General features: G+C 32.4%; 1 pseudogene; it reads left to right on the forward strand.

Moving 5' to 3' along the window:
- The first annotated feature begins 12,880 nt into the window (after positions 1 to 12,880).
- On the forward strand, positions 12,881 to 13,759 carry LOC141423314 (olfactory receptor 10AG1-like; annotated as a pseudogene).
- The last annotated feature ends 344 nt before the right edge of the window (positions 13,760 to 14,103 follow it).

The raw sequence follows: 14,103 nt of genomic DNA on the forward strand, positions 1-14,103 counted from the left end.
CACTGTGAGAACTGTATGGAATAACCATAAAATACACTGAGCTTTTTACAAAGGCCTGGAAATTGGCCAGTTCTAATTTGAAACAGAGGGGAATTGGTTTTGGAAAATTAAAGATGATTGATTTTGAAAAAAACATCAAAATTTGTGACCTTGTGAAATAGATTATTTTTTTAATCTTGAGAAAAAGTTTTGGGCAAAGAAATGAAACATCTAGTTCCAAAAGATTTTGGCTCTTTGATCTATACACAAATTCTAGCTCCTTAGACTTCCTTGATCCAACCTCATATGAGATCTAAACTTTGGACAGGATACAAAGACTGTTATTGATCAAATCTCCTTTAGATAAGACCAAGAAAAAAGGAAAAATAAGATTTAGATTAAACCTATTTGCCAAAAAAGAAAAATTTCACAAGATTATCTGTAATACTAGATGTCATTCACAACCACAATGGCAAACTGAACCCAAGAACACATCAGAAAGATCATTCAACACGACCAAGTTGGCTTCATCTCAGGGATGCAGGTGTGGTTCAACATACACAAATCTATAAATGTAATACAGCACATCAACAGAAGCAAAAAAAAAGAAAACTTAATCATCTCAATAGATGCAGAAAAAGCCTTCGACAAGATCCAACACCACTTCATGATAAAAGCTCTAAGAAAACTAGGAATAGAAGGAATTCCTCAACATTGTAAAGGCTACATAAGACAAACTTACAGGCAACATCATAGTTAATGGTGAAAAACTGAAACCATTCCTCCTAAAATCAGGAACAAGACAAGGGTGCCCACTACTCCCACTCCTATTCAACATTGTACTGGAATTTCTAGCCAGAGCAATTAGGCAAGAAGAAGAAATGAAAGGAATACAAACAGGTAAAGAAACTGTCAAAAAAATATATCCTTATTTGCAGATGATATGATCCTATACCTTACAAGCCCTAAAAACTCTACCCAAAATACTCTTAGACACCATAAACAGCTAGAGTAAGGTGGCAGGATACAAAATCAACTTACAAAAATCATTAGTTTTCTATACACCAACAATGAACAAACAGAAGGAATACATGGAAACAATTCCATTCACAGTAGCCTCAAAAAAAGATCAAATGCCTAGGAGTTAATTTAACAAGGGGTGTGAATGACCTCTATAAAGAGAATTACAAACTCCTGAAGAAAGCGATCCAGGAAGACTACAGAAGATGGAAAGACCTCCCATGGTCATGAATCAGTAGAATCAACATAGTAAAAAGGGCTATACTACCGAAAGTGATCTACATGTTTAATGCAATTCCCATTAAAATCCCAGTGACTTTCATGAGAGCGATTGAAAACTCTACTTATAGTTCATTTGGAAACACAAGAGATCACAAATAGCCAAGGCAATACTCTACAAAAAAAATGCTGGAGGTATCACAATACCTGACTTCAAACTATATTACAAAGCAGAAGCAATAAAAACAGCAAGGTACTGCCACAAAAATAGACATGAAGACCAGTGAAACAGAATAGAGGACCCAGATACAAATTCACACAACTATATCCACCTTACTTTTGACAAAGGTGCCAAAAATACATGATAGAGAAAAGACAGCCTCTTCAACAAATGTTGCTAGGAAAAGTGGTTACCCGTCTGCAAGAAACTGAAATGAGATCCATGTCTATCACCCTGTACTAGTATTAACTCAAAATGGATCAAGGACCTAAATGTCAGACCTGAAACTCTGAAGTTACTACAGGAAGGAACAGGAAACACTCTGGAACAAACAAGTATAGGCAAAGACTTCCTCAATAGAACCCCAGCATCCCAGCAACTAAGAGAAAGGATGAATAAATGGGACTTCATAAAATTAAAAAGCTTCTGCACAACAAAAGACATGGTCTCTAAACTGAAGAGACCACCCATAGAGTGGGAGAAAATATTTGCCAGTTATACATCACACAAGGGACTGAACCAGAATATACAGGGAACTTAAGAAACTAACCTCTCCTAAAATCAATGAACCAATTAAGAAATGGGCAACTGAACTAAATAAAACTTTTTCAAAAGAAGAAGTTCAAATGGCAAAAAAGAGAACAAATGAAAAAATGCTCACCATCTCTGGAAATAAAGGAAATGAAAATCAAAACCACAGTAAGATTCCACCTCACCCCCCGTTTGAATAGCCATTATCAAAAACACCACTAACAACATGCGTTGGCTAGGATGTGGGGGAAAAAGGAACCCTAATCCATTGCTGGTGGGAATGCAAGCTGGTGCAGCAACTCTGGAAATATATTTGGAGACTTCTTAAAAATTTAAACATAGACTTGCCACATGATCCAGCAATCCCACTCCTGGGTATATACCCAAACCATGCAGCACAGGTTACTCCAGAGGCACCTGCACACCTATGTTTATTGCAGCATAATTCACAATAGCCAAGTTATGGAAACAACCAAGATGCCCCACTACTGTTGAATGGATCAAGAAAATGTGGTACTTGTACACAATGGAATTTTACTCAGCCATGAAGAAGAATGAAATCTTATCACTTAGAAGGTAACACACATGTACAGGAAACCAATGCAAGTCAACTCCCTGTATAGCTATCCTTATCTCAACTAGCAAAAACCTTTGGTCCTTCTTATTATTGCTTATACTCTCTCTTCAACAAAATTAGAAATAAGGGCTAAGAGTTTCTGCCTGGTAATGAGGGGTATGGGGGGGTAAGGGAAGGAGCGGGGGCAAGAGGCAAGAAATGACCCAAACATTGTATGCACATATGAATAAAATAAAAACTAAAAAAAAAAAAAAGATCAATTAGAGTTGAATCAACATGGGTCATAACACATGGTTAAAGGAAAGCAATAGTAAGAACCTCTGTGTATAGCTATCCTTAACTCAACTAGCAAAAACGTTTTGTCTTCCTATTATGCTTATGTCAGTTCTTCAACAAAACTGGTGATAAGGGCAGAACAGGACCTACCTGGAACTGAGCAGGGTGGGGGTGGGGGTAGAGAAGTGACTCAAACAATGTATGCACATGGAAAAAATATATATAAATAAATAAATTAAATTAAATAAAATGATGGGAAAAAAAGTGTACAAATTGGTTTTGTTGAGGTGTCTTAGGAATGATTAAGTTTGAGAGGAAAAGCCAATATTGAAAGATTTGTTAGCTGTATGCAGTGACTCTGTCACTAAATAGAAATAAAGTAATTTCTGAGTTCACACACAGTGAGAACTACTCTATAACAATAAGGCCATTAGATTTGTTTCTTTTCTACAACCATTAGCACTAGAAACTATCATGTGTTTATATTTGAATACAGTGCTTATTTTGGTATTATATGACATTGGAGATTTGTCAGTGCTTTTGGGGCTTCCCTTTCTCCTTGAATACTGTATTCAAATACTGTGATTACCTTAAATGCAAAATTATTAGTTGTGAATATATTTTGTCTTCAAACTCTTTTAGTTTCTATGGGCCTAAAGGAAAAAAGATGAAACACAACACATTTTAAAATTACTGAGTGAATTCTTTGAATCATTCAAATTGGTTCAATAATTTGACATTTGTAAAGCACTTTTAATTATATTGACTATAAGATAGGCATTATTAGATAAAGTAAGATAGATAACCCTGAATCATTTACAGAAAACACATCTGCTTCATATGTCACTCACCATCCTGTCTGACTGCTAAAACTGAAACAAGCTTACTCCAGACTCTATACAAAATGGATAATCTCTGCTTTTTATATTAAATATCTTACTAAGGAACATACTGCCCAGGTTTGATTTCCATAGGCCTCATATCAGATATATTATTAAAATGAGAATGACCAATGTCAGGTAGTGGGACATTTGAGGCTAAACAGACAAGGTGAAATTCTTGAAAAAATATCAGTGCTATTTATTTCATAATAACTACTTATTACTAATCAAGGTGTAAATAATTTTTGTACATGTGTTACATGATTTGATATGTGAGGGATTTGAATCATGATGTATGATAGCCATAATCATTTGCCTTTTGCAGACAAATGAAGCAGGATTATTGTTTTGAATAGATGTTCACTGGTAAACAATAGCAGCTATATCTGTATGGTATCAGAGTGATATGTAAAGTAAGCCACACGCTATACAGATTAAAATGATAGTGGGAGATTAAAGCACTATTGAAAAACACATTCAAAATTTAATGATGATCACACAATTTGCCAATGTAAGAAATATAAATACTTTTGCATAAAGATATTTTTTACTTTGTAAATAAAATGACTCCCTGCTTTGTTTACAAAGTCATAATCATAATTCTAAAATATAGTCCATTCAAATGCAACCTACTGCTATATATTAATTTACTGAATATACTTAAAATGTATAATCAGAAGTCATTTTTAATATGTTAAGAATTTATCATATGTTCATTGCTAGATATCAATTGTGTTTTTTATCTATAAGTTAAGATGTAAAAATACTCATGTAGGTAAGAATTTTTACATGGCAGTTACTCAGATAACTCTACTTGAGAGAAAATAGGCCAAAACACAAATGACTAACTTTAGTATTTTCATAGACCATCAACAATCAGAGGCAATTTTTACTTTAATGACAAAATTTTATGGGTCAATGAGTTTCTTGTATTCTCAATCCCTAATTTTTAAAATTTCCTGGACCTATGTTGCAATCCTAGGAATGACTAGAAATTGCACCATTATTTTCATAACCAGAGATGATGATCAGGCACTCTGGATTTCTATGTATGTTTTTCTTCTGTATTTTTCCTTCAGAGAAAAATGTTTATGCTTCTCATTCTTTGTGTGTGTTTAGGTGTGTGTTACTGGGATTGAAGCGAAGACCTCGTGAATGTTAGGACAACACACTACCATATGAATTATATCCATGGCCCTTTTATTTATTTATTTATTTTATTTTATTCACATGTGCATACAATGTTTGGGTCATTTCTCCTCCCTTCCCCCCACCCCCTCCCTTTCCCTCTTAACTCCCTCCCTCTCCTCCCCCCTCTACCAGGCAGAAACTATTTTGCCCTTATCTCTAATGTTATTGAAGAGAGTTTATAAGCAATAATAGGAAGGACCAAAGGGTTTTTGCTAGCTGAGATAAGGATAGCTATACAGGGAGTTTACTCTCATTGCTTTCATGTACATATGTGTTACATTCTAAAGTAATTCCTCTCAAACTAACCTTTTCTCTAGTTCCTCCCCAGCCCTTTTAAATTTTGGTTTTGAGAGCAGGTCTGGCTACAGTTTGCATAGGATGTTTGCAAACTCCTTAACAATATTGCCTTCACTCTCTGAATTTTTCTTATTTTTTTTGGATTGCTCATAAATCTTCAGATTCCAAAAGCATGGAGTTCTTTTCTATTCCAGACATGTTGTGTGCTTGGAAACACAGAGTGATTTCTCCTTGACAGTGTTGGGCTATGACTTCTCTGCGGCCATTTGTGAGCTTCTGCAATACAGTTAATAAGTCACAACTTTGTGTGCAGCTGGTGACACATTGCAAGACCTGAGGGTTTCATCTGAGATAGGATAGATGTGCCATTTTCTCCAAGTCGTTTTGCAGATCCAATCAAATCAATCATTTCTGCTGTGACCTTCCCTCAAAAATGAAGCAGCCCCATGGAGATACTTGTGAGCATGGAATATTTGCCTTTACAAGTTTCACGCTGTACTCTGATTCCTTTTATGAAGAGATGTAGCACTTACAGGAAAATGTTCTCCACCATCCTGGAGCAACAAGACAAGTCAAAAGCTTTTCAGCATGCTTCTCTCATGTTACAGTTGTGACTTTATTTTGGTTTACGATCCTAATTCAAATATCCTGCCAGCAGATACAGAGTTTTCTTTCCTTTCTAAGTAATTGTCACCTTGATGTTTAACCCTATGAAATATGCTCTGAGAAATAAAGACGCTATCAAAGTCTTAAAAATTAATACCTGAATGTTTAGTTCATTAGCTACAGATTTTCACTAATTGTCTACTTTCTCACTTAATCATGCTCTTACTTCATCAGAAACAATTGTTACATTTTCCTTCCTTAAAACAGATTAAGTATCCTTGGTTATGCACAAACATATTTTGTGCTACACTTTTTAGAATCAAATTATAGTCAATGGTTGCATTTAAATAATAAACTTTTCAGCAAGTTAAATTTAGATGACAAGGGTATTTGCAAATTTTTTTGCAATTTTGTGATCATTTACTAAAAAATGTAGTATATTTTATTTAGTTCATACCACAAATTTTTTTCTAAAAACCATAGCCCATAATTATTCATCTCATTGTTTTTTATTTTCATTTGCTTTTCTTTTTTAGAAATAAAGATATTAGCTAGCACAAATACTATGCATGGTCAGCTTTCGAGATTAGTGTTTGAATGACCCTAGGTTTATGTTTTAAATATTGCACACACTTAATAGTCTTACTTTGCCTATTTTGTGAATAAAATTTAGCCAGTATCATGGAAGGAAAGTTGAAGAATAGAACCTCAATAGTAATCATCCTATAACCTCAATTCTGAAGAGGGCATATTACATATAGGTGGATTACACAGGGGGCATTTTTTAATGTGGACTATAAACATTATGTTTATGTTACAAAATGACCATATGTGTGTTTCTCTGATTGCAATGAAGAAAAAACATTCTGTATAGTTCTTATTCAAAAAATTTTACCTGAGATTATAATTAAAGTTAGAATAAATCAATAGTTTAAAAGTTTCCCTGAAAAATATACTAAACCAAAACACAGAGATACACTGATAAAAACTTGTGCAAATGATTGGTAAACATAACATATAATAAAGAACTGTAAAAAGATATTTTACAAAGACCATCCAATACAAAATGAGATGAAGTACGTTAAATAATTTGCAGAAGAAATAGTAAGAAGTTGCAAGAAATATACAAGAGATTCTCATATAAATTTTTAATCTGGGAGCACACAAATTAAAACACTGATAATTTCTTTTACCCTAGAAGTTGACCAAAATTAGGAAACTGATAATTTCAATTGCTGACAAGGACATGGGGACTAGAATGTTCTCATTCTTTCTGGTATCAGAGCCACTAAGGATCACAGTTTGTTTCTCCAGTAAATTGAATACATCAGTACCCAATAATTTTCCAGTAATTTGATGTTTGGGTTTGTATTTGTAAAATGTTCTAGTACATTATATATTTAAAAAAATAAAAACATGTATTAGAACAGGAAATATTTATACTGATTGATGGTAATAAAATTATTTAGTATCAAAAATGAAATTAGCAGAGTTCCTAAATTAAAACAACATATTTGTTGGACATGAAGTCAATAAAAAATCATTCATTTCCATATAAAAGGGGGAACTGACTATGACATTAAAATATAGACAACTTTTTATAGGTATGGTTTTAGTATTGGTGTATTCAGCCATGGATTAAAAATTTTAAATATCAAATAATGCCTGTGTACTAAAGATGTATAGATTGGTGTTCTTATCATTGTTATTTAATCAGTATAGGATAGCAATTATTTGTATGACATTTATATTTCAAATTGTGTTACTAGTAAGCAGTCTTAACACACACCCAGCATGTAAACACAATTGAATGTTAAAAGGTAGCATTGCATAACACTGTAGAAAAGAGAGAATATGAGAGATGATTATACAAATTTCATGTAAACGGTAAAATAAATCCAGGTAATTTATAAACCTGAGTATAAAATTGCAAAAATATTTTTCAAACATAATGCATATTGTCTTCATAAAGTTAGTATGAGGAAAATACTTTAATTCAGCTACTAGCCATAGTAGAAAATACTGAAAAGTAAATCTGTACTTACTGCTCAAACATTGTCCTTTCTATAATGAAGCTATCAACAATGATATTTTGCAATGTAAAAGGCTTAAATCCATTATACATGAAAAAAATGCTCTAAAATCTCAAACACAAGAAACTCAGGAGAATATTTGACATGAAACTTAAATTGCCAAGGAACTTTCTCATAAACAAGATCACATATTAATCCATAAGGCAAGTCTTAATAAATATAAATAAATGAAATAATTTCATTTGTTTTATACATCACAATAGAATACAATTACAATTCAATAGCAAGAGAACAATACAAACTATACACATGGAGACTGAACAATGAATATTTGAGTGACTAGTGGGTCACTGAAAACCTCAAAGAGGAAGCTTAAAAATTCATAAAATTCCATGAAAACAAAAACACATCAGGACTTTGGATAACCACAAAGGTAAGTGCAGTAGGAAATAATCTTTAAGTGCCTACATTAAAATCAGAATAAATTCAAATAACTGAAGGATGCACATCACAAACATACAAAAACAAGATTAAGAAAACCCCAAAAGTTAGTAAATGGAAAAATAAAATGGTTAGGGTAGAAAGTAATTAAATGGTAACTAAAAGAGGAATAGAAAAAAAATCATTGAAAAAAATAGTTGGTTCTGTATAAAGATAAATAAGATTGACATATGCTAAGGCAAACTAACCAAGAGAAAATAAATGTATAAATTAATAAAATTAAGGATGAAATAAGGAATTCTAAAACAGATACCAATGAAATCCAAAGGATCATAAGAGAACAATTTTAAAACTTACATTCCAAAATATTGGAATATCTACAAAAATGAATAAATTTCTAGAAATATAACCTACAAAATTGAAACAAGAGACTCTAAACACTCTGAACAGACTGATAACAAGTAATGCAATTGAAGCAGTAATAATGAATCCTTGAACAAAGAAAAGTCCTGGACCTGACAGATTCACTGCACAATTCTGTTAGACCTATGATTAAAAACTAACACCAATGCTCCACAAGCTGTTAAATAAAATGGAAAGAGAAGAACCACTTCCAAACTCACTCTATGAAGCAAGTATTAATTTGATAACAAATCTAGATAAGGACATACACACACAAAATAAGGAACACTGTAGGTCCATTAGTTAATGAAACTGGACACAACAATTCTCAATAAAATACTTGAAAACCAAATTCAACAACACAATGAAAAGATCATAAATCACAATCAAATTGTATTCTTTCTAGAGATGAAAGTATGTTTCAACATATGCAAATCAATACATTAAAAAAAGCTAAGTAGTGAAAAGGTATGTTTTGTTGTTTTTGTGAAGCCTATTTTTAAATGCCAATTTTGCAATGAAATAATTATTAATATTACCTTCTCTTTTACTTTTAGAGATGGTTAAATTAGTATTAAATGAACCGAGGCCTTCTCAGAGAGTTAATAATTTACCAGCTTAAATCTGAAACAGAGGGGACTGACTACTAGAATATTTAATTCATATGACTTGGGAAAACATCAATCACAGAGATTTGTAACTTTGTGAAATAATTATATGTATATTTTTAATCCTGGCAACATATGTTAGGTAAAGAAACCACAAGCCTATTTTTAAAAGATTTTAGCTCTTTGGTCTATAAACAAATTCTTGGTCCTTAGACTTCTTCCACCAACCTTACATGACTTATAAATTTTAGACAGTATGCAAAGAATCTTATTGATCATACATCCTTTAGATAACCATGAAAATGCAAAACAAAGTGTAGAGTGGAGTTAGCTGCCAACATTTAAATTTTCAAAAGATTTTCACTATTAATTCTATATGTCCTTCACAATCATACAACTACAGCTAAGTTTTACCTAACCAGGAGGTGAGAATGTGCTAACTTACTTTTCACCATGATGTATTGTTTTGTAAGAATATGAAAAAAAAGTCTTTCATGTGTATTCATCTTGAAGGGGACTGCCCAGGCTATTGAGAGATCTGTAATCATATATAATGAAAGATTTTCAAAGAATTGTCTGTATGAGACAGGGAAAACATCCTCTAGTTTTTTGAGAAATAGTCAAGCATGATACCGTGACTGAAAGTGCAGGTCATGTCAGTGTGGCTGGATGCCCTCTAAACATGTTCATACAACATTCTATAGATCTATAATATGTAATCTAAAACTACTAGTCGATTTCTTTAGCTATACTTCAAGCATAATCATCAGAATGTACCCTTTGTTGAGTAAAACAAGATTAATTTACATAAAGTCATTTGGTTAGAAATGATAGATTTATTGAGAGTTTATACTCTTTAAGATTGAAATGGCCTTACTGTGTTGTGTGTTCAATTCTAAGTTCTCTGAATGCAAGTTGTACCAATAGGGACTTCAAAGAGAACCTTAGTTAAAGTAAACAAGTGTTTCCTAATTAATCGATGAAAAAATTGTGTTATAAATAAGATACTGCTTGGTTTTGATAAGTCATTTCTATATCTGTGATGTTGTTTCAGTTTCTTAGATATATTCATGTGATGATAATTATCAGACTTTTTCTTTTTAAAGATGGCATAGGATTAGATCTACCTTCCTCAATGGATGTGGACACTGGATTCGCCCTAGCCTGTGGGTAATAAACAACGTTGTAGAAAACCATGAGTGAAGTTCTCATTTGGAGATAAGTGAGAACACCACCTGAGAAAAACAGCACAGTGATAATGCAGTGTTCACAGGATTGGTGTAATGAGAAGCAGATGCAGCAAAGCTAGCACATTTCAAAAATAAAGGGAATGTGGTTATAAACAGGAGAAAAACATTGTCAAATAGCCATAAGAACCAAACAGACCAACACAGAGGTGATTAGAGGTACACAGTAGATTATAGGCTCATAAAATTATGCCTATTATTCTTATCTCTACATACCTGGAAATGGCTAAAATAGGAACAGATATTGGGAGGAATATTACTTCTTTTCCTTCTGTTCTATATAATCTCTGTGAAAAAAGGTTACTTTTGAATTAACTTGTATTTTCCAATCAAGATTTTATATATATATATTTTTTGAGTTTTCAGTAGAAAGCATTATATGAATTTTTATATTTCCAGATACTTCTCAGCAGAAAATGTTTTAATTTTCATAAAACCATCTTTTTAAAGGCCTAAAGGCTAGAAATACTTTGACTTTCTCTTGAAACTAATCCTAGACAAGTAATAATTCACTGCCCCCCCAAAAAAAAATCCTCTGTAGTGGGCTTACTTTATGCAAATGAGGACTGAAGAGAAGGATGAGTCTATACAACAAACAAGGCTTTGAAAAGAGACCAGAATAACTGCCAAGAAAAGCTGTCTCCTAGAAATTAAATTGGTACACGAGAGAAAGTAATCTCCAGGGTGAGTGTGACTGTTCTTATTTTAAGAGAAGTTAATGCTTGAAGCAAGGAAAAATATTATAGTATTCAATTGACTTCTCAAGAGGAATTTAAAAACTATAGGATAAAGTAAACTTATTTCTCATATGCAGCTTCATGCAAATCATTCTAGGTAAGGTATGATTGTGTTGTAGGGCTATTTTACTTAAGGATATTTTGAAATTTGAGAATCAAAAATCAGTTCATGAATCAGAAAAGCATGAAATTTTGAGATTTTTATCTATTATTGATGTAATTATAATAGTATTTCTGTATCCATTAATTTTCTTAACTATAAAATAAATGAAATTACGCTTATCAAAAAATGGCAATGTACTTAAAAATACTAACTGACTTAAGGTAATCTTCAAAACTAATACTATACTATGAAATTTTAAAAAGAATTGTCTGTTTAATTTAATTTATTTAGAAATTAATTCAAAAGTGTCAGCTGGTAGAACTAGAGGGTGGACAAGTTGAACAGGATTTAGATGGTAAGAAAATTATTTAATTTTTGTTTTAAAATGTTAAAGTACAAGCATTAAAGAAGTACACTGATGATTGTAAAGAAGTGCTGAATTATTTATTTTTAATTTTGTTAACATGAATAATGAAAGGACCATTTGCATTTTTTATTTGTTTATGTTATTAGTTTCATTCACATCCTCTGGTCACTTGTATATCCCACTTACACCATAGTTGGGTTTAATGAATGAGCACATTTATAAGACAACACATATTGGGAAAACAGAGAAAGGGAGCTGCACTTGGTTACAAGGGAAGTGTATGACAAAGTACTGCAGCAATGGATAAGAAGAGAAATAATAGAATAGTGTGGGGAATTAGTGATGTTTATTGATTAGGTTTAATTTTATATATATTGTGTTAAAACCTATCCTATACCCTGACACATGCTAGGTAACATCTGCCACTGAAATACATTCACTAACTAAATTAATAAATATTTTTAGTAAGCTAAGCAGTATATTAAAAGAGGGAAAGTAATGAAGAGCATGGAAGGATTAATGTTTTTCATATTCAGAATTATTGATGGAAGAGGTAAATAGTACAGGGATAATATAAGGAATCTATTTGTATCACAATCAAAAAATGAGTTACAGAATGTTGATTCCCACTGGATTTATAAAGGAGGTATTTAAAAACCATTTTGAATAAGAAAAAAAGAAATGCTTAAATAACAAAAGCTTTCAACTAAAGAAGATGGAATGTGAAAACCAACACAGAGAAAACAATGCAAAACATGAAAAACAATGGGAAAAATTCTATAAAATAATTCCCTTCTTAAGGCTAAAAAGATTCTAAAAAATATTTATTTGTAATGTGCTCTAATTGATAATGTACACTTCTTAATATCCTGTGTAATTTTGGCACAGGCTAATAAGATACATTATATTTCTTTAATTGATACTAATTTCATATAGTTGACCTCAAAAGTTTCAAATCTCATAAATACAGACAAGGAATATGGTGGATATAATTTAAGGGATTATATAAACATAGTCATGCATTTCATTTGGATAACATAAGAAGTTAGTATTGTTCTAAATGTGAGAGAATTAACAACCTGTAATTTCCCACATCTGCAGATGGAGAGAAAAGCAAAACAGAAAAATCAAATACCACAACCTTGATGGAATTTGTTCTCCTGGGGTTTTCTGATAGTCCCCATCTCCAATGGATTCTTTTTGGGTTGTTTTTATTCATATATTCAACTATCCTGTTGTGCAATATCATTATTATACTAATAACAAAAACTTTCCCTGCTCTTCAAACTCCCATGTATTTTTACCTTAGAAATTTCTCCTTTTTGGAAATCTGTTATGTAACAGCCACTATCCCTAGAATGCTTATGGACCTTTACACCCAAAAAGGAAGTATTTCTTTGCTTGCTTGTGCTGCACAAATGTTCTTTGTTCTTACACTGGAAAGAATGCCTCCTCTTGACCGCAATGGCTTATGACCACTATGTGGCCATTTGTAATCCTCTGCACTATTCTCTAGTCATGAACCACAAGGTTTGCATGCAGCTGGTGGCTGCCTCCTGGATCAGTGGAATTCCAGTCCAAATTGGGCAAACATACCAGATTTTCTCCTTACCATTTTGTCGGTCTAACATAATTGGTGACTTCTTCTGTGAGTTTCCCCCAGTACTCAAACTTGTTTGTGGAATGAGATAGAAGCCTACTTAATTGTACTGGTGTTTGTTGTGGTTCCCTTTCTGTTGATCATTGTTTCATATGGCAAAATTATCTCCAGCATCCTGAAAATATCATCAGTCCGAAGGAGGTCAAAAGCCTTCTCTACATGCACATCTTTCTTGATAGTTGTAGTCTTATTCTATGGAACAACTGGTATCACTTATTTACAGCCACAATCAAATGAACATGAATGAATTGGAAAACTGTTGTCTCTTTTCTACACTATTTTCATTCCAACCTTGAATCCTATTATATACACTCTGAGGAACAAGGATATCACAGTGGCATTGAAAAAACTACTAAGTTATTAATATGAATCAAAGGGTTGAAATCATAGAGAAGATATCCTTACAGTCTTTTCATGTAGCTAAAACAGAAAAAAATTCCATATTTCTTACTGGATACTGGATACTGAAACATGGATAATTTCCATTATGATCAACAAAATATATTATTTTAATGAACATGTGATTTATAGTTTGTTTAAGAGCTATACCCAAGTAGTGCAAGTGTCATTTATTCATCTCAGTGTTGACTAGTTTCGAAACAGCTTAAGCAACATAATGGAAAACAACTCAGTCCCTCATAAAGCCAGGGATTTGGGTTATGCTCTGAGATATGTTTTCTCCTAACTTCTCATTCCTCCACATATGTG

This window comes from Castor canadensis, chromosome 1 (assembly GCF_047511655.1).
Source record: "Castor canadensis chromosome 1, mCasCan1.hap1v2, whole genome shotgun sequence".
NCBI lineage: Eukaryota > Metazoa > Chordata > Mammalia > Rodentia > Castoridae > Castor > Castor canadensis.